Source organism: Eptesicus fuscus, chromosome 1 (assembly GCF_027574615.1).
Source record: "Eptesicus fuscus isolate TK198812 chromosome 1, DD_ASM_mEF_20220401, whole genome shotgun sequence".
Classification (NCBI taxonomy): domain Eukaryota; kingdom Metazoa; phylum Chordata; class Mammalia; order Chiroptera; family Vespertilionidae; genus Eptesicus; species Eptesicus fuscus.
The window spans coordinates 112,542,606-112,563,076 of NC_072473.1; the positions used below are offsets into that span (position 1 = coordinate 112,542,606).

Consider the following 20,471-nt stretch of genomic DNA (forward strand, 5'->3'; position numbering starts at 1 on the left):
CCAAACTACAATACCCAGAATGCTCTTCTCTGTTTGAACTCTGGGCATAATCACAGCCAGGGGGTGGGAGGTGATGGGAATTGTGGGTATATATAGAAACTACTGTCTCAACTCCATCTCCCACAATCCTCTATCTTCATTTAAGTCTTTCCACCAATGCCAGTATGGGATCCTCTCCAGGAGTAAGAGCCTCAAGCGACCCCAAACTACATTTCCCATGAGGACAACGACTGGGGGCTCGCTTCCCTGGTGACCAGTAACCAATAGGAGACGCCATATTTGGTGAGAGTCCAGCCTTGGGCCCCAGTGTCGGGCCTAAGCCGGCTAGAGCGAGGCGGGGAACATAGAAGACAGTTGCGTGGCGCTTGGCGCAGCGAGGACACTTCCTGCCCAGGAGCTTCCACGCCGTCCGACTTTCTGCGGCTGTATACGGAGTTGCTTCGGTAGCCGGGGAGCTGGAGGTCAGTGAGGCAGAATGCCTGAGTGGCTGTGGCTGGGGACTGTGGGACCGGGAGTCTAGGGAGGAGGGTGCTTCCGGGGCTGCTGCCCTTAGCGGTTAACTCCGCCCAGCTCCGCCTTCGCGGAGGTGGGGGCGTTGGGACTGCCAGTCGGGGGTGGGTTTCTGAGCTCTCCAAGCCTGTTCCTTCCAGCCGCGGGAGCGCGCTCTTTTTCTCTTTTTTTTTTCTCCAGCTTGCCTTCTGTTCTTTTCTTCCACACACCCGCACTCCTGCCTTGTGCCTCCCCAGATGTCTGAAGTTAGGGTTCTCGACCAGCGTCTTCCTTAGGTGGCGTCTGGACTCTCCTTACTGCTTGGAAGAGTTGGGTGATCTCTTTTCTCTTTTCCCTCAATTTACATTTTTACAAAATTTATCTTTATTGTTGAAAGTTTTACAGATCTCCCCCCCCCCCCCATGGACTCCCCTTTCCCCACTCCCGCCCCCTTTCCAGGCCTTCACTGCACTATATTTCAGGTTTGGTCACATATCCCTCCCAAGGCACACACTTTCCATTTCCTCTGGAGGCGGGGGAATTCCTTGCCACGCCCAGGACGTTACTTTTGTCAAATTTTTACTTTCTGTCTCATTGGTGGTGAGATGAGATAGTCGCCGTCTCTTTTTTGTCCCCTCCAGCCACCCACCCCTTCCCTAACCAGATCTTTGCAGTAGAAAGGGTTTCCTTTTAATTCTCAGAAGGGATAGGGAACAGAAGAGGGAAGGAATTTCACTTTTGAGATATGTGTTTAAGATTCAGTGCAATATTCTGATGAGAGTAAAGGGCAAGTTAGACCTATTTATATTTATTATTTTTTAAATTTATCTTTATTGTTGAAAGTATTACAGATGTGCCCTTTTCCCCCCACTAGCCCCCTGCACCCCACTCTTTCCCCCTCCCCAGGCCTTCCCCTCACTATTATCTGTCCATAGGTTATGCATATATGCATATAAGTTCATTGGTTAGTCTCTTCCCTCTGTATACCTATTTTTAAAACCGTGCTTTAGGGGTTTCCAGCAAGGACTGATAGCACTAAAATGGGCAATTTTTTATGTGGCACACCAACTACAGAATAAAATAGGCTGTGCGAAACAGGCTCTATTAATGATTTCATTATAACAAATGTGAACAAAAAGTTCTGAGGCGTTAGTGGAAGGGTATACTAATGGGTTGGAGGGTGGGGGCTGATCTATGTAGTGTCAAGCCAAACCTGGAAGTGTTGAAGGTTTGAAACTTATCTGTCTTCAGATCAATTCTGGTAGGCTTTGTGAAAAAGGCGAATTTAACTTGGGCTCCAGATGAAATTTGAAATGGGCAAAGAGGAGGGAGAAAATGCTTCCCCATAATACTAGGATTGGAATTCAGAAGGATAGATAGAAGAGGAAGCACTTGTGACAAGTGGGCTTACCTGAATGGAATAAAAGGTGTCAGCAGGTTTCAAGTGTACAACTCAACAAAACATCATTTTCACACTGCATTGTGCACCCATGGCCAAAAGCAGACTCTTTACACTGGTTTTGTGAACCAGTGTCACCCAAATAAATTCAGTTTTTTAAAAAAGATGTCAGCAGTGATAGATTGGGAAAGAAATGGTATTAAAAAGCTTGGGGTCATAATAATATGACACTTTGAAGTATCCACATGATTTGGATATTATTCTATATCAAATAAAATTAAAGAGAAAAAATTAAGATTGGGCGATTTTTGTTTTTTCATCCTAGGGGAACCTGTTTTGAGATCAATTCTTGGAGAACACAAAGAAGTGTGGTGGTGTGTTCCAGGTGTGAGTTTAAACCCCAGAGGAACTTTGTCATATACACTGTTTTGTTTGTGGCTAGATACACTCTATAGTTGTCAATTTTAAAGCCTGGTGGCAAATTTCTTTGTTTTTAAATTAATTTCTGAGAGAAGGAGGGAGAGGGAAGGAGTGACTAACTGTAAGAGAGAGAGAAACTACATCAATGTTAAACATCGATTGGTTGTCTCCCACATGCCCCACGTGAGGATCGAACCCACAACCTGGGTATGTGCCCTGACCTGGAATTGAACCCACCACCTTTAGGTGCATGGGACGATGCTCCAACCAACTGAACTTCACTGGTTAGGGCTCATATTTATTTCTTTAAAAATGCATTTGCTATTCTGTGCATCACATTATCTGAATTGTAGTCATTTCATTGGGTTACAATAATGACTGATGTTTATTGAGCCCATAATAATGTTCCAGGCACTGTCATAAGCATTTTGTTGCATTATTTTAATAGTCTTATGAAGTAGGTACCATTCCTCCCATTTTTCTAGAAGAGGAGACTAAAATGCAAAGTTAAACAACCTACCTAAAGCCATGTAGATTTTAATGAATTGATTTGGGGTTTGGGTGTATAGATTTCTGACTATAGAGCCCAGGTTCTGTCTACCATGGTTTGCTGTTAATGCTGTTCACTTTATTCTTGATTTTCTGCTTGTGGTAAGGAGAGATTATTGTGAGTTATAGTTGATCATCTTGGCAGAAACCCAAATGATTCACTCTTAGTTTTTATGTCAGTGTGTGTCTGCTGAAAGTAGCTGCCAAAACCAAATTAGCTTAACTGCTATTGCAGCCGTAGCTAATTTTGTCTGCCAAAACTATAGTCAGTATGGCTATTTCTGAGTAAGATGATTCACTTTGTAAAACGCCATTCCTTTAAGCTCTTTGGGCCTGGACTGGCTTTAGGTTTTATTTTTGCTTTTATTTTAAGTGACCTGGGTCACTAGGTTTCCTCCATGACCTTTGCCCACATGAAGTGTTGGTGTGCTCTCCCTGGTTCTAGTTGGGGAAATAGAGGTCCATAATTCTGAGATAATGTAGTGTCTAGTATAGTAGAGATAGGTACGAAGTGCTTTGGAAGGATAGGAAGGAGTGACTAACTGTAAGAGAGAGTTAGGCAGAAGGCTTTTGTGAGGCGGTGACATGATAGGTCTTGAAGGATAATGAATTTGATAGGCAGAGAAGAGTGGAAGGGAAGCATTTCAGATAGAGGGAGCAGTCTGTAAGAGACATATGGTTATAGAAGAGCAGTGCATAGCCATTCACTATTGAGGAATTTAGCATGACCGGGGTGCAGATTGTTTGGGAAAAGGAAAGTATAATGGTAGAAAAGTCTGGAAAGATAGGTTGAGACTGATTTGTGAAGAACCTTGAATGCAAGGCTAAGAAGTTTGGATGTGCTCTCACAGGCCAGTGTTTCTCAAAATGTAGGGCATCTACCATCAGTGGTTATGTTGAACTCCCACAAATATTTTAAATTTTACTAATGTGTCTTATAAAAGATAAAACTGAATGCACCAGTTAGGAGGCTGGTGCTCAGGAGCTGAGGGAGCAACATAGAGGAGGGAACAGATTTTAGAGCCATTTAGGAGGTAGAATTAATAGGACTTGGTAGATATGAATATTATTATTCTATCAGTGTCATCAAAATGATTTTAAAAGTCAGTATGACATTTGTTTGTTATCTTTCATATTCTAAGGTGAGCACAGTATTGCCCAAACAGATTGTGTACATATATTCATTAAGGTAACAGTGGAAACTATTGTCATAAGTGGGTTTGAATTGCACACAAGCATCTCAAGTGTCCTTGAGAGTGGCAGCACAAATATTCGAGATGCTGTTAAGGAATATGAGTATGATCTGTGACCCTTAGTGATCTGAGGAACTCCTTGTCTTTCAAGACTCAACTCAAATATCAATACCTCTGTTAATCCTTCCTTGCAACTCCTCAACTTGCCCCCTCCAACACACATGCATGCATACACGAAGCAATGCTAGGCTTCTGGCTTCAATAGGACCCTGCACTTACCTCTGTCCTAGTCTGTACCACATTGTAGTGTATCAATCTGTGGATATCTGTGTCCCCCCTAGACTGTGAGCTCCTTGAAAGGAGGGACCAGCTCTCATTCATCTCCATACCCATAGCATCCAAAACAGCACTTGGCACATGGTAGACACCTAATAAATGATTATTGGATGAAAAGAATGGACCCACATATTCACATGAGTAACTCTGGACCTTGTAGTACCAAGTGCTACAAAAAAGATTAGCTGTTTGCTGCATTTGCTACTTTTGCTGAATAAAGCAGTAAATTAAAGTGACCTGAATGCACAACTCTACTACAGATCACTTTTTTTTCTTCATTTTTTTGACTCACTCTCCTATAGTTACTTCTTTTTCCTCATCATTTATCCACCCAGCTGCCTGTTCCTTAGGCCTGCCCATTGGTCTGCTCCTCTTGACAGAGTTCACATTGCTCCTGCCCTGATACTCTGCCAAGGATCCATCCCTCTTCTACAACCACCAAGTCCTTTTTACTCCATCCTTGAAATTACTCTCAAATGGGTCTCCTCCTAGTTGTAGACACTGCTAGTGGAACTATAATTTTATACAGCCCTTCGGGAGAGCAATTTGTCAATATGTGTAAAAAAAAATTAAAATTTAACATAGCTTTCAACCTACCACTTCAACTTATAGGGTTCTTTATTGAGGAAATAGACATGATTCTCCAAAAATTTAGCTCTCAGGATATTTTTAAAATAGCAAAAACAAACAAACAAAAAAAGTTTATAATAGCAAAAACTTAAAAGAAAAAAATACATTTTAAATGTCCAATACTAAAGGTTTAAATAAAATCAATTATAGTACACCTATACAATGAATTACTAATTACCCATGTAAGTTGCTGTTACCAAAAAATATTTAATGATGTAGAAAATTGTTTGATACATTAAGAGAAAATTTAGCTTATAAAGTTGTCAGATCCCAGTTTATTTTTTATTTTTTAAATTTCTTTATTGATTAAGGTATTACATATGTGTCCTCATCCCCCTATTAACCCCCCAACCACCCCCACTCATGCCCTCACCCCCCTGGTGTCTGTGTCCATTGGTTAAGCTTATATGCATGCATACAAGTCCTTTGGTTGATCTCTCCCCCTTACCCCACCCTCCCCTACCTTCCCTCTGAGGTTTGACAATCTGATCGCTGCTTCTCTGTCTATGGATCTGTCCCTGTTCATCAGTTTATGTTGTTCATTATATTCCATAAATGAGTGAGATCATGTGGTATTTATCTTTCTCTGACTGGCTTATTTCACTTAGCATAATGCTCTCCAGTTCCATCCATGCTGTTGCAAATGGTAAGAATTCCTTCCTTTTTACCGCAGCGTAGTATTCCATTGCGTAGATGTACCACAGTTTTTTAATCCACTCATCTGCTGATGGGCACTTAGGCTGTTTCCAAATCTTAGCTATGGTGAATTGTGCTGCTATGAACATAGGAGTGCATATATCCTTTCTGATTGGTGTTTCTAGCTTCTTGGGATATATTCCTAGAAGTGGGATCGCAGGGTCAAATGGGAGGTCCATTTTTGAGGAAACTCCATACTGTTCTCCACAGTGGCTGCACCAGTCTGCATTCCCACCAGCAGTGCAAAAGAGTTCCTTTTTTTCTGTATCCTCGCCAACACTTGTCGTTTGTTGATGATAGCCATTCTGACATGTGTGAGATGATACCGCATTGTTGTTTTGATTTGCATCTCTCGGATAATAGTGACTTTGAGCATGTTTTCATATGTCTCTTAGCCTTCCTTCTGTCTTCTTTTGAAAAGTATCTATTTAGGTCCGTTGCCCATTTTTTGATTGGATTGTTTATCTTCCTTTTAAGTTGTATGAGTTCCCTGTAAATCTTGGAGATTAAACCCTTATCGGTGATAAGAGATCCCAGTTTAAATACACACATATCACACATACACATATGGACACTGTACATAAGTGCACACATCTTTGCATGCATAAATAGGAAAAATCCTGCAATGGGAAACAAAAAATTGATAGAAGTTTGCTGTAAATCTTAAGATTACATATGAATTCTATTTTTAACCTTTTGCAAATTTTACTTTCTAATCTGCTATAATTATACATTGATCAATTTTTAAATGTTAGTTAAAAATACTTTCCCTGTGTCCACCCTTATTATCATTGCCTTAGTTTGGGACACAGTACCGTGCCCACACATTCGCATGACTTACAGTTTGGATGTCTACTGCCTCTAGCCTGCTTCCGTTGTAGTGCATTCTCCACCAATGCTGACAGAATGATTTTTCTAAGTTGCAAATCTGAAGCTATTTGGCTCTATAAAATAGTTCAAAGGCTGCCCATTGTCCTCAAGATAAAATCCAAACTTCTTAGATTGGCTTATAAAACCTTTGAAAATTGGCTCCCTGCTTTTCTCTCCAATATCACTTCTTCTTCCTACAATTTACCTTTTCTTGGCGTCTTAGTCCACTTCCCGCCACATAATAGGTGTTTAATTAATGCTAGCCAAATGTCGATGCGGATTGTATGGGTTAACTGTTACGTGCCAGGCAATCCACTAGTACTTCATTTCATCCTCAGAGTAAAAGTGTTAAAAATACATAAAAGTTATCTTTATTTTACAGATGAGGAAAATTAAATAAAAAGTGGGAAGGGACAAAAGAACATTTTTTAGAGAAAAATCCAAACCATCTGCCATAACACAGCTCTCCTTTTTTTCCTGAAGCTCCTGCCAGTTTTTGTCATTGTGCAGGGAAAGAGACTTTGTTCTTTCCCTTGAGCAAGTTATATGTGACCACAGTGTAAGAAGCACAGTTCAGACTGACATGATCTCACCATGTCACCCTTCACATTGTGCTAATGTACAGAGTTATTTCCTTTGTGCACATAACACTTTATGCAGGAGAGAAGGAATAGCTCCAAATGCTGTTTTCCTTTGTTTAGAAATTCTGTGTCTTTTGGGATGGGGATGTCAGCAGAGAGCTACAGAAATCTATTATAGAATTGAATGTACAAGAAACAATGTGTCTCATGGGAGTCAATGTCATTGGTTAATTTATTTTTTTAAATGTCATGTAGATGTATTTTCTAGCTATCTGTCCCCAGGGAAGTCCTAAGTTGAATTCAACTATTAATCCTATTTTCAGAATGCAGCCCATGTGTGCATTGTTAGGTGATCTTAGACATATGTAGTGGATTACCATAATGACATAAATCAAGTAAATATGGGATATCTGATTTTCTCGACAAAAATGTATCAGTTTTCATTGTCATTCAGGATCCTGCATATTGTCTTTCCTACATTTTCCTTATAAATACAATACCCATTGAGAAAAAAAGAGGATGCTCGTTAAAGTAGAGAAGTCCTAAGCATGAATCATCTGAATAAAACATTACCTTGTAAGAAATGGTTATTTTTAAATACTCTAGAAAAAATAATTTATATTTTCCTACTCCATGGTCGAATAAATTGCACATATAAATTAAAAATAGAATTTTAATTCATTTGATGAATTATTGTGGGCTTACCATGTTCAAAGCACTCTGTTAGGCACTGTACTAGGTATTTACTAACACCCCCTTTAATGATGAGAGAGAGAGAGAGAGAGAGAGAGAGGAGAGAGAGAGAGAGAGAGAGGATGAATCTTGTGTACATACAAGAATTATTGTGCAAGAGAAATAAGTGAATAAAAAAGAAGACTTTTTAACAATCAGGCCCATTCTAGAAATGAAAACTTACCCAGGTGAAAGTTGGGATATGTGCCAGGAGGGATTTATTCTTTTTGTCCTGTCTCTTTTCTCTGTGGGATATATAGGAGAAAATGAGCTACCAGATAGCTGATAAGCAAATTATCTACTTGCCTGTTTACAAACAGTGTTAGAGATGGAACAGTGACTTTCGGTGTGTCCAGCCCTGCATAAGCCTACTGATGATGTTGTGAGAGTTATGACTTTGTCAGCTTTCCCAGGGTTTCTGTTTCTGCTACAGAGATTTGGCAGACACCTCAGACAAATTTTGTGTGTCTTAAATCTTCCTCAAGCTAGACTTGGCTCTTAGATTTATATGTACAAAAAAGTGAAGTGTTTACCAGTTTGACATTTTTGAAGATCAAAACAGACTCAGTTTTTTTTAAAATTCATCATACACCTCAGTTTAGTCTACAAATAAAGCTAATTGCTTTTGCTATTTGTTTAAAACAGCCAAAATGTTGACTTTCCAGAAGTGGCGACTGATCATATGTCTATAGATTCATATTCCAGGCTTCCCCGTTGCTTCCTCTTTTACTTGCCTACAAAGTGTAAACTTTTGCTAAATTATTCATTTTCCTTTTTTGACTTTACTGCCGCATAGTTTAAAACAATGTAGGATGGGAGGTGTGGTGAAATATATTGGCAATCTAGGAGGAAAAAAAAAGAATTGTTTTTTATTAGCTCCACCCTGCTCCCTTTTGGCTCAGCTTTTCAAGGGTGCCTTACCCACAAAATGCTGTTCCTTGGTATAATAATGATAAGTGAGAATAAGAACTGGAGAACTTTCAGTGATTTCCCATAACAAGGCTGCTCCAAAGGTACCTATCTGTAGGCAGAGCACAAATGAAAATTTGGCTGTAATGCAGAATAGTTGAAACGCTTTGTGGAGAATGTTATATAAACAACATAGTCTCAGTGGTGAACTGTGAAAGATAATGATGGGGAAATCCCCAGTAAGGGCCCTTTTTATCCGCTCCAGCTGCTCTTCTTTTAAGCCAGCAACAACCACCATTTAGCTTTCTGGGGTCGAAACTATCCCTCAGGCCCCATAATATGCCCTCCTACCAGTTCTTCAGTCAAGTCCTCCAACACACTTCACTAGGATTACTTTGGTCACATAATGTAATTTTCACCTTTCAAGAGATGCTGAGTTTGAATTCAAGGAGCACTTGATAGTCAAGATCATTTATTCAAAAGTCATTTGAACACATATACAGAACCAGACCCTATGCTAAGTGCTGGGAATACAGTGATGAAGTAGAAGTAGTCCCTGGCTGCCCTTAAGTAGCTTACAGTCAAGTGTGGGAGATAGACACTCAAACCAATAATTATATACGGTAGGGAAGGTACTTAGAGAAAGAGGTATGTATAAGGTGCCCTGGGATCATGATGGAGGGAATTACTGCTAAGTGTGGGCAATTTACAGACTGGAGTCTAACTATGCTGAATCACAAAGGATGACTGGGAATTGCCTAGAATCTAGGTGGATAAAGAAGTGGTGGACAAGGATTACCACCAACACAAGTGAGGCAGTCACATGTAAAAATGGATAGTTCAGAAAAGCAATATATTGTGTATAAACCGCTGGGAATGTGGGAGAGGGGAGAGAATAAGAATCTGGAAAGGTATCCTGTGGCCAGTTAGTGAAAGAAGTCTGCTTGTTAAGGAGCTTGGCCTTAATCCTATAGGCAGGGGTGAGCCAACACAGGGTTTTAAATGGGCGAGTATCAGGATTGGACTGGAGGATGGACTTTATGGGGAGAAGACTGGAGACAGAAAAAGTCAACCTGTTAATTTGGCAGTCTTTGAGAGGTCCTACGCTATTCATCAGTGCCATATCTGCTTGCTTTTCTTTTAGCATGCAAAGATCACTTTGAACAATTGTTTCCTTCTACAGATGGGACACACCTTCCTGTGCTCCTTTTCATGTTGCTTCACTGAATATTCATTCTTTCAAGCTCAAATCAGTGATCCTAGTAGAATTGTGGCCTTGATTATCATGAAGAAAATCAGACTTTCAAAGCATAGCAGCTTAGTTAAACTGTATGAGGCTTATGTATTGCTTACTGAGTCAGCAGGGCTAACATGATTGCTGGTCAGCTCCTTTTGGGGGCTGGGAAAGGAAAAGGACAGAGGCTGAAAAGATGGCAAGAAGTGGCTGTTTTACAGTTGCATCCAGAATGTTGGAAACCCCTAAAGATCATATCCAGATATGGGAACTAGAGATGAGGCCGAACTAACTATATATATAAAAGGCTAAGTGTCCATCTGACCACTATCTATGATGCACACTGACCACCAGGGGGCAGATGCTCAACGAAGGAGCTGCCATGATGCACACTGGCCATCTATATATATAAAAGGCTAAATGTCCGTCTGACCAGTAGCTATGACACGCATTGACCACCAGGGGGCAGGCACAACACAGGAGCTGCCATGACACACACTAGCCATTTAAAAATAAACAGCACCACAGACCTGGTGTCGACAAACCAATACTCGGCTTCCCCCAAGTGGGACAGAGGCCATGCCACCACCGCAGAGCAACACCCCACCAAATTGCAGCCAACACTGCCAAGACCCCATGGTGCAAAATGCGTCCCACAGCCCAGCCCAGCCAGGAAACGGTGGCTGTGGGCACTGGGTAATAACATCACATAGCAATGCCCAGCTTCCTCTAAGTTTAGCTAAATCAGAAAGCAGGTCTAATTAAGCAAGTCTATTCTATATCTATAAAAGGCTAAGTTGACTCATGCATGTGCGATACATATAAAGCTCTCACTGGTGCCAGTCGCATGTGTATGTTTCGATCTGTCATTGTCGATCGTGAATTTGGTTGATACTTCTATTATAGAGAAAGGGCAAATAGCGATATTAAAATATTTCTTCTAATTAATTTCCTTTCAACATGCTCGAATCTGTGTACCAGGACACTAGTATGATATAAAAAAAATGCATATTGAAGTTATCTATGCCCAAACAAATTGTACTATCTAGCCAGTTTTAGAACATGTTCTTTCTCTAACTCAGATACCATAAATGGCTTCCCATTATCCATAGGATGAAGTCCAAACTCTTTAGCCTGGCATTCAGTTCTTTCTGAAGTCTGGCTCTAACCTACTTTTCTAATTTTCATAGTTCTCTCTTACAAAATTTCTCTGCTCTAGCCAATTATTCTTTCAGACACTGCTCTAGCATTTTCTCACCTACTCTATAAGCCCTCTTGGGGCAGGGACTATGTTTTGTTTACCTCTTTGAATCCCCCACAGTGCCTAGCATAGTGTCTTGCATATAGTAGGCACCTAAGGTATACATATGGGTTGATTATTGTTCCCCCAATTCTTTCCAATTTCTCTATTACTCTTTGACCTAATACCCTCTCTACTGAAAAGGGCAACACTAGGTGAAAGGGGTCAGCATTCAACAAACTATCTTTTAGCTTCTAATTTTGAAATAATTTTAAATATAGAAAAATTAAAATAATTATGTAAGGACTCCCATATACCATTCACTCAGAATTATCAATTTTTAACATTTATTCCTATGTGACTTATTATCTTACCTAATAATAGACAAACATGTAAATTGACTGTACCTCCGCTATGCCACCAGCCAATCAGGAGTGATATGCAAATTAACCCAACAAAGATGGCGGTTAATTTGCATACACAGGCGCTGAGTGACTGGGGCGGGACACTTGCGTCGTTGCGACGACGCAGGCGTTCTGCCCCACCCCCAGTCTCTCAGGGCCTCTGGGCAGTGTAGGAAGGCAGGGATGGAGTGGAAAGAGACGGCTGCGAGGCCTGAGCAGAAAGGGGCTGGGCTGCAGTGGAAAGGCGGTGCCAGTAGCCAGGGAAAGGAAAGCCCATTCTAGCACAAATCTTCGTGCATTGGGCTTCTAGTTCTCTATATAAATACGATTATTTTGTTCTGAAACATTTGAGATTGAAAAAGGTGTAACTCTTACCCCTCTCATTTCTTCTTCAACATTTTATGATGACAAATTTTAAATATACGGAAAAGTTGAAAGAATTGTACAGTCAACACCCATATACCTACCATTTAGATTCTATAATTAACAGTTTTTTAATTTGCTTTATCACCTATCGATCCTTTCATGCATTTCAAATTAAGTTGCAGACAACTGTATACTTCTTATTTAGTATGCATATCATTAACTAGATGAACAAACTATTTTATGCTCTGAAATCAACCAAATCATCCAATTATATCTGCATTTACTGTCTTGTCAAAACTCTGGTCTACCTGTGTATCTTAGATGTGTTTGGCCATAGAACACATGTCTATTTGATTAACTTTTGGATGCTCCATCACTTCATCTAGTACAGTGCCAGACACACAATTCCATAAATACCACTTGATGCTGATGAGCAGAAACAGAGCTAGAGCCAGGGGGAAGAATCACAATAAAACTAGATTAAACTGAGGAAGGTGGTGTATATATGAGAAGAGGGCCACAAGTAGATGGCAGAAAGGAAGCTAGGGCTTGAAGAACTGGGGAAAAGGGGGCTTTACTTAGCCCACCTTGTACTTTCAGCAGTACTTCTACCTGCTACTTTCCAACCCTCTATTTTTTTAACTTTTTTCTGGATATTCTTTTTTTAAAAATTTATCTTTATTGTTGAAAGTATTGCAGATGTCCCCCTTTTCCACTCCCTTAACCCCTCTCCTCCTCACTCCCATCCCCTCCCCAGGTCTTCACCTCACTATTGTCTGTGTCCATGGGTTATTCATCTACCTAATAAAAGAGTAACATGCTAATTGACCATACCTTCACGATGCCCACCAGCCAATCAGGAGTGAATATGCAAATTAACCCAACAAAGATGGCGGGTTAATTTGCACACACAGGCACTGAGCGGCCGGGGATGGGACGCTTGCGTCGTCGCCATGGCAGTGACGCAGGTGTTCCGCACCACCCGCAGTGGCTCCTGGCCTCTGGGCAGGGTGGGAAGGCAGAAATGCATCTCCGGGCCAGAGCGGAAAGGCTATTCTGGCCAGAGCGAAGGCGGTGCCAGCAGCCAGGGGAACGAAGGCCCATTTTTGCACAAATCTTCATTCGTGCATCGGGCCACTAGTATATGCATATAAGTTCTTTGGTTGATCTCTTCCCTCCCCCCACCACACCATTTCATCTGAGGATCCTCAGTCTATTGCATGCTTCTATGTCTCTGGATCTATTTTGTTTATCAGTTTATTTTGTTCATAAGATTTCACATATAAGTGAGATCATGTGATACTTGTCTTTTTCTGGCTTACTTATTTCACTTAGCATAATACTCTTCAGGTCCCAACATGCTGTCTCAAAGGGTAAGAGATCCTTCTTTTTTATAGCTGTATAGTATTCCAGTGTATAAATGTACTACAACTTTTTTTTTTTTATCCACTCACATCTTTAAAAGTATAGGTTCTAGGAAATTTGGAACAATTGCCACTCAGCAGAGCTCATGACAACTATTCCTGCTACTGCTTAGGCATCACCAATTATTATATTCATGTTGCTTCATGAATATGCTTATCTACTGCAAGGTGGGCCTTAGTTTTAGAGGGTATAGGTGGGCTACTGAAACTTCTTTCAAACCAAATCTGTGCTACAGACGAAAGAGTTCTTGAGTTCAATGAATCCTATTTTTATTTTTATTTATAACATTTTATTTATTGATCTGTTGCTTATGAATGCAAGGTTAGTTCTAATATGCATTGATTAAATAATTATCTTGTGCCAAGCACCGTGCTAGCTGCTATCACATCATTAACACTTTCCAATAACTCAATAAGGTAGGTACTACTTTCCCCATTTGCCAGATAAGAAAACTTGAGACAGCATGATTAAGTACCTTGTGTATGAGACAGTATTCAAGAAACTCTGGTTTATCTGACTCCAGAGCCCAGTGGCTTAACCACATTGTCAGAAGAAAATTTTTTAAAAATTGTCAACTAAGTGTAAATTCAAGAAAGTTAACTTACACTGATTTATTCACTAAGCAAGTCCAATTGAATCACTGACTTAAGAAGAAATTTAGTCGTTCATACTGTAATCATTAGAATGTTGGCAAAGTAATGGATTGAGATTGCTTGAATTTAAGTCCCAGTTTCATCACTTACCAGTTGAGTGATTGTAAGAAAGTCACTTAACATATCTATGTCTCAGTTTCTTCAACTATAAAATGATTATAATACCTACCACATAGCTGTGTTGTGAGGACTAATTAAAAAAATGTAAAGTATTATGCTATGTCTGACATACAGTAGGTGCTCAGCATATTTTAGATCACTTTCTTTTCCTTCTTCCTTTTTAGGACCAGACCACTCAACTGTATCTTTCATTTGAGGAAAAAAAAACTATTCCTGAAACATTATTTTGAAGAAAATTATTCTGAAAAATAGTATTAGGCTGACTATCCCCAAGGATGAGCAAGGACAGTTGCCTAATTCTTATGTGAACTTTATTTCAAAATAAACTAGAAACATGAACCCTTAGGAGAGTTGAGGTGGTCCATCTCTCTGCCTCCTGGAGATTAGGGCCAAATTGTGACATCATCTATTTTGTCACTAGACCAAATTTCACAATTGACATAGACTATTAGACCTGGGATATTGGTAATTCCAGCCATTTCAAGGCAAGCAAAACGAGGCTAAAAGAGTAAGTTACTTGTTTAAGGACAAACAGCAAAAAATTCAGGAGAATCCAGTTTTCCCAACTCCTTATCCAGTGTTGATTCTGTGGTTCCTTTGTGGGCTCTAAGGCTGGTGAAACCAAGTCTTGGTGTGTGCTCTTCTCAGGAGCTTGAATTTATTGGACTTGCAGGGTTTGGTACAAGTTTGATTGGTTCAGAAAATATGAAGTTTTGTTCTGGTTCAATTTGATTCACTAGTTGTTCCTTTCAAACTGTTAACATTTCTGTTTGGGGTTTAACAAATTGATTTTGTTTAGCTTCACAGCTTGGTTCAAGTTTTTGGTTCTATACAATCTTTCATTGGGATTTTTGTTTTTGACAAAATTACTCAGAATCCAAGGTGGTTAACAATGGGAATTCATTTGAAAAGATCAGTCAGGCTTGGTGATGGCTGCTGAAAAGGAACTCATCTGATTAGGGAACCATTAGTGCTTACATTCTGCAGTTTGAGATCAGGATAATGGAAACATTGTAATGGTTTTTGGTATATGTGTTTGTGTGTTTCTTTTTTTTTCCAGGATTCTCTGATGCTTTCATTTCTCTTCTTGCTAATCTGGGTTGAAACTGCTGCCTCTCACCCCATTGCTTTTTGTGACACAATGTCAGGCATATTCTTGATATGATTCTCATCTTTTCACTCTGGGAGACAACAAAAATCACCTTCCCTCTCTTTCCCCTTTTACTTTGAATGGCCCCCTTTTGAGGAACTTGGGGAATATGAATTTCAAGCTTAAATATGTGAAGCATTTTAGGTGCAATGCTGAAAGGCAGAACAGCCTGGTTCTGAAATACAGCCCCTGTTCCTTTCTTTCCAATGTGGTTTTAAAAATCAGGCAAGCCTCCTTTGCTGAACCTGAAATTGGGTTGACAGCTTTATTTGTGGCCAGACATACCACAGGTAAGCCTGTGGTGGCGGGTTGGAGTGATAAAGCCCCTAGGGAATGGTATCCCACCTAGATGGCTTTCCACGTGTCAAAGGAAAGTAAGTTCTGGTGCTAGAGATGTCAGTGATTTTTTTCAAGCTCTTGACTGTTTACCTAAGCATTTGGAAGGGTAGAATTACAGCTTGATGGTAAAAGGGCCATTCCTAGAAACTCAAAGCACAAGGAAACCTTTGGAGCAGTGGTCGCTAACCAGTGGTCCATGGACCACTGGTGGTCTGTGAGGTCCGAAAGATTGGCGACCACTGTCTAAGGGATGAGATTTTTGGATGATTCCAGCAAGTGTGTTTGTTTCTGTTTAGAAATAAAAGTTCTCACTTTTGATTCATTTTTTTCTCCTCCCTTCACTTCCCCTCTCCTTATTTCTCTTCTATCCTTCCAATCCTCTCCTTCCCATTCCTCTCTTAATAGCTAACTTGCTCTTAGCTACAAGTCACCTAACTCTTTGTCACTTATAATATCTGTTTTCCCCATTGATTTAACATAGATTTTACATATAGACTTTGCTGTCATGGTGGTGACATTAGAAGGGGCAATTAGAAAGTTTTCTTTCTTCTCACAGGAAGTGGGCTAGGCATTTGTTTGAAGACACAGATGGCATTGGAGGGGGCCAAGGGGAGTGACATCTGATATTTCTGCTATAGCTCCCACCTTTCTTTTGGCTGCCTTAGAATTGGCCATGTGGACAGGCACACACTTGGGTAACCACCATACAAATGGAAATCAGGACATGTGGGATTTGGCTGAACCAAACATCCCCAAACATTGCCTGGATCATTTAGTGCCCCAGGTGTGGCCACCCCAGGACTTCATGTGCTAAAAGTGCGTCCCAGCTTAAGCCAGCTGGTTACTGTATATATAATATCAAGACAGATTAGAGACTCATAAAGCATTACTTTGGGTTTTTACATTGTGTGTTTAGATTTAGCTAATCAACCTGAATTCTTCCTCTCGCACTGGGCAGTGAGGATGTACCAGGTTAAAAGAAAGATTTAACAAAAGTAGATGCATATTGTCCAGGAGTTGCATTTTAGATGGGACATAATATTCAATTATATAAATACAAATGGAACAACTTCTCAGAAAGTAAAGAAAGAATCAAATGACTTCAGCCTCCTCTTTAATAAACTTTTGATGTATTATATATCAGATTTTTTTTCTTTTCAAAAAATATCCTCTGTGGAATTTTAAGAGTAAAGAGTGCTTCCTTCTAATTTTAAAACTGGAAAAATTGGAGAATGTTTTGTAAGGTTATATTGATTTTTTCTTTTTATTTTCCTTATGTGGTAGAGATGGCTCAATTCAGTCATTTAGTCAAGATTTGTTTCGGGGTATAATATTAATAAGCCCATATAATTTTATAGCACTTTACAATTTACAAAAGGGTTTTCATTTCTATGATCTCATTAGCGCTTCATAGTGATCCCATAAAGCCGTAGGGGGAGGTAATATTTTGTCCAATTTATAAATAAGAAACTTGTGCTCAGAGAAGTTAAGTGACTTATCTAGGGTAACACAGCTAAAAAGTTATAGAACTGGATCTTAAATCCAGGTTTCCTGATATTCAGCCCAAGTATTCCTTCAATTGTGTGATGTTTCCTTTCTGTCTCCTTTTTGTTCATACTCATCATTAATTTTGATATTGGTTTAGAAAAATATGCTTCAGTTTAGCAGATGAATAAAACTGACGCTCTTACAGGTGAAGTGTCTTCTTAAGGTCACCTGGAGAGTCCTGTACATAGCTCTTAGCTTTTCACCTTGACTTTTAATTGAACTATTTTTAGGTATACAGAGATTGTGTTTCAGTACTAAATACATGCACAAAAGTTCTGTGATCCACTGATTATAGGTGTGAAAGATGCACCTGGGGAAATGGACTAAAGATGAAAAGTTGACTTAAAATAATTAGCTTCTTGCCTTTTTGTTAAGAGATGTCATGTTCAATAGAATTTAATTTCTTTATACTTCCTTTGCTTCCAGCCTTTTAAATGCAATTCTTTAGGGAAAATTAGCAAATATTCATTTTGAATGTTGATTCCTCAGGAACCAGGGTAGCTGGAGGAAAGAGAAAGCAGAGGGGTGACTTTTCATGTTCTATAAGAATGGGCAAGCATTATTTTGTTTGGTGCTGCGAGCTAAGATTTCTTCTAAGGCATGCAAATCGTAAAGTTCTGATTTGTCAACTGCATGCTGTTTCTTTAGGCACTGATGTATGAAATCCTGAAAAAATTCTCCAATGAACATACCGCTAATTGCTTCTCCACCTGCTCTCCAACCTCTTACACCCCACCCCCTCCACTCCCAATTCAGCCTATAAGTGTCCGTCAGTGGAGATGGATGGTGACACATGCAGTAATAGCAATTCATAAAAGCCCGTTCCAGCCCTTGTCTTCAAGGCTCCTGGATTTTCCACTGCCTGCTTTTGTGTAAGTGAAGTGGATGGAAGTGCTACCGGCATCAGAATCCACCTCCCTATGCTCCGTTGCTAGAGCTCAGTTGCTCGGCTGGAGCTGAGCTAAACAGAAGCATTGGATCTGAGCTGAATTGTAGCTATTCCCCCCCCCCCCCTCAATTGGGCTTAGAGGTAGTATGTAGTGAGGGTTTAGAGTGCTTTGGCTTTTCTTTTGTGGAGAGAAGAGGGTAAAGGGAGAATAACTCACGATAGGATACAACGTGAAACAGTTCCTTGAAGAGTATCACGATGTTCCTGGTTCAGTATACAGGTATAGTATGTTTTATTTAATCTGAAATTTACCTTTTGTTTAAAAGTGCATTCCTCTCCTTTTTTTGCCTCCAGTTCAACTATACTGAAGGACAAATAAGGTCCTAATTAGCTAAGTAAAATATCTGCATAAAACATGCTTTCCCTAGCTATAATGTTTGTAGCAGATTGCTGTGTGAAATCTGGGGTTTCTGTTAAATTAGTAGTCCCGATCCCTTAATTGTGCACGCTTCTCTGCTGTATTCTTGTATTGAATTTATCAAGTCTCATGTCTGCAACTGGTAGTATGTGATAGCGCCTAGGGTGTTTGCACAGAAGACACAGTGCTTTGGAAGCAAAAAAAAAAAAAAGCAATTTTTAAACACTTAATATGTTGTTTTTCTTGAGTTTATTAACTCCTGTATTTCTTAATTGATTGTCTTGATTTGTTAAGAGTAAGGAAACATCAAATGGGAAATATTCCAGAACACATTTTTTTTCAGTAAATTTATTTTTATTTCATTATTTAACTCAGGTTGATGAACATTGTATATTATTATTTTTTCTCCTCATAGGAAAAAAAAAAAGTGCTAGAAACAGCAAGGGTAAAATGCCAGCTCAAAATCATTTGTATTGTAAAATATCATTGAACCAGAAGTGTTCCAGTATTTCTTAAGCTTTCAGAAATATACTGGTCCATACTAATGAAGAAATTGAAGACTGATCAGGTTTTGGTAAATGTTGTTTAAAGGGCTTTTTATACTTATAGCATTAGACAGAAAGGATCTTTCCAAATGAAAAAAAACCTTGAGAAAGTTTCACTTTCTTGCTGAACAGAGCAGAAGCTTAGTTCCTACAATCACATGTTTTAATAAGTTTGACTCTAATTTATTGTGAAGAACTTTCACCTCCATTCTTGCTTTATTGTCCTTAAAATATTGTGCTCCTGTTCTTAAGAGCTAAAAGATCATGTTCTGTTTTGATGCGTGGTTTGACAGTTGATTTCGCTCCTCATTAATTGGACAGCATGCAGATGATGTGGAGAAGTGAGTGAGTGACAATATTTCAAGGTTACGCTGAAGAGCATACAGTGAACCTTAGTGCCTGGACCAACAGCTGCTGAATTGAATTGTCCACAATTAAAGCAACAGCAGGTTTGTGTAGTCTCCCTGCAGTCCATTTATTTGAATTTATAGCTTCAGTTTCTTCTTTGGGTCGCGGATGGTTTGTTTCACTAAGTGTTGAAGAGCTGTGCTTGTTGATGTTTTTCCCATACTCCAATGCATGCTTGGCTCTAGAAGATCGGTCTGTGTACATTTTTAATGTGAGAAGTTGTTGTGGTTTTTGTCTTTGGATTAAAACCAGAGAATGAATCTTTTTATCCACTATAAAAGTAAATAGATATATTTTCATGGAAAATATTGCTGTGTTCAATAAATAGAGGTTTCTCGTGAACCTGTGTTACTTGTTTAAATTTCTGGCAGTGAAAAATGTTGGATTTTATTATGCTATAGGAATTACTATCTCTGGGAAGAACTGGTCTATGCTAATAAAAGTGTTTATGTTTAAAAAATAGTGACATTTTCTCCTTGCCATATCTCAATTCCGGAGTGACCTAATGAGTAATGTCAAATCCAACTAGGTGGCTTTTATGACTAAATTTTATTTGTATTCTAATAGTGAATACATGTTTAATTTCTTCATGGTTTTACAAGTGCGGTATAGTTGTTGATTATTGACTCATAGGGGATGTGGAATAAAACATGTATACAGTGATTTAACATATACTTAATGAGTTTATCTTCATAACAACCCTGTGTAAGGTCAGTGGCATTATGATCTCCATTTCATAGGTAAGAAAACTGAGACTCAAAGGATAAGTAACTAGCCAAAGGTCCCACATCTAATGAGTGGCAGAGGTCGAACTCATAGGTTAGACAATCTGATTCAATAATCTGAGCATTTTCTCCCCCTTACACCAGGCTGACCCTCACTTGATGGATCCAGGGTAAATTTGACTTAAGCTACTAGCCAGGAAGAT

The 20,471-nt window shown here is 39.4% G+C and overlaps 1 protein-coding gene across 1 annotated transcript in view; it reads left to right on the forward strand.

The window, feature by feature from the left end:
- The first annotated feature begins 338 nt into the window (after window positions 1-338).
- ENOX2 (ecto-NOX disulfide-thiol exchanger 2) overlaps window positions 339-20,471 on the forward strand; it is a 321,698-nt gene continuing 301,565 nt past the window's right edge. Inside the window, exons 1-2 of the mRNA XM_028128851.2 lie at window positions 339-461; window positions 2,214-2,273. The gene's annotated coding sequence lies outside the window, so the exon portion shown is untranslated. The remainder of the gene's footprint in view (window positions 462-2,213; window positions 2,274-20,471) is intronic.